The 1537-nt window shown below is 32.9% G+C and overlaps 1 non-coding gene across 1 annotated transcript; it reads right to left on the bottom strand.

Annotated features, from left to right (window-relative positions):
- Positions 1-1179: 1179 nt before the first annotated feature.
- On the bottom strand, positions 1180-1282 carry LOC112746117 (small nucleolar RNA R71). The gene has a single exon (XR_003174015.1). It is a non-coding gene; the product is annotated as a small nucleolar RNA R71 (small nucleolar RNA).
- Positions 1283-1537: the final 255 nt, after the last annotated feature.

Below are 1537 nucleotides of genomic sequence, written 5' to 3'. Positions count from 1 at the left end.
AAAATTTTTTCAGATCTTTATCTTATCTTTGGTTTATATTTCTTTAAATTTCAAATCATTATCTTATCTTATCTAAATTTTAAATTTCAAATTCAAATCTTTTTCAAATCTTCACCATATCTTATTTTTTTAACTTATTTTCAAATCTCTATCTTATCTTGTCTCAATTTCAAAATCCAAAATCAAATCTTTTTTCAAAATTTTTCAATCTCTATCTTATCTTGTTGACTTTTTATTTTCAATTTTAAATTTCAAAATTTTAAAATCAAATCTTTTTCAAATCTCCTATCTTATCTTATTTTCAAATCTTTCTTAATTAGTTACTTGTTTTCTCTTCTCTCTTTTTCCTCTTTCTTTTATTTTTGAAAACTTCTCATCTCTTTCTCTCTCTTCTTTTTCGAAAATCACACTCAAGTTTTCAAATCATTTTAGTTCAATTAATAATTAAAATAAAAGCAAAAATATTTTAATTCTAGTTTCTCTTTTTAATTCTTAAATTTTTGAATTCTTCTTCTAATTCCTCTACCCTCATTCTTCTTTCTTTTTTATATCTCACAGGGAGTTCTCTATACTTTAACATAGAAACTCCCATTCTCTCTCTTTCTTGTTCTTTTTTTTCTTATTTATGAGCAGGAATAGGGATAAAGAACCTCTCTTTGATCCTGATCCTGATCTTGAACCTGAGAGGATCCTAAGGAAGCATCTGCAACAAGTTAAAGTACAACACTCCGGAAGAGATCTCACAAAATTTTTCGAACAAGAAACTGAAAATACAAACATGGTAGCCAAAGAGAATAATGGAGGAGATGCAAGGAAGGTTCTTGGTGACTTTACTGCACCCACTTCTAACTTCTATGGAAGAAGCATCTCCATACCTGCCATTAGAGCAAATAACTTTGAGCTTAAGCCTCAGTTAGTCTTTCTAATGCAACAGAAATGCAAATTTCATGGACTTTCACTGGAAGATCCACATCAATTCCTATGAGAATTCTCACAAATCTGTGATACTGTTAAGACTAATGGAGTGGATTCTGAGGTCTACAGACTTATGCTTTCCCCTTTTCTGTCAGAGACAGAGCTAGGATATGGTTGGATTCTCAACCTAAGAAAAGCCTAGACTCTTGAGAAAAGTTGGTCAATGATTTCTTGGCCATGTTCTTTCCACCTCAGAAAATGAGCAAGCTCAGGGTGGAAGTTTAAACCTTTAGACAAAAGAGGGTGAATCCCTCTATGAAGTTTGGGAAAGATACAAGCAATTGATCAGGAGATGTCCTCCTGACATGCTCTCAGAATGGACTATCCTAGGTATTTTCTATGATGGTCTATCTGAGATGTCCAAGATATCATTGGACCATTTTGCTGGTGGATCAATCCACTTGAAGAAAACGTCTGAAGATGCACAGGAACTCATTGAAATGGTTGCAAACAACCAATTTATGTACACTTCTGAGAGAAACCCTATGAACAATGGGGTAGCTCAAAAGAAAGGAGTCCTAGAGGTTGACACTCTGAATGCCATATTGGCTCAGAACAAGAT

Source organism: Arachis hypogaea, chromosome 14, assembly GCF_003086295.3.
Source record: "Arachis hypogaea cultivar Tifrunner chromosome 14, arahy.Tifrunner.gnm2.J5K5, whole genome shotgun sequence".
NCBI lineage: Eukaryota > Viridiplantae > Streptophyta > Magnoliopsida > Fabales > Fabaceae > Arachis > Arachis hypogaea.
The sequence above is the reverse complement of the archived record's forward strand: the minus strand, read 5'-3'. Positions and strand labels throughout refer to the sequence as shown.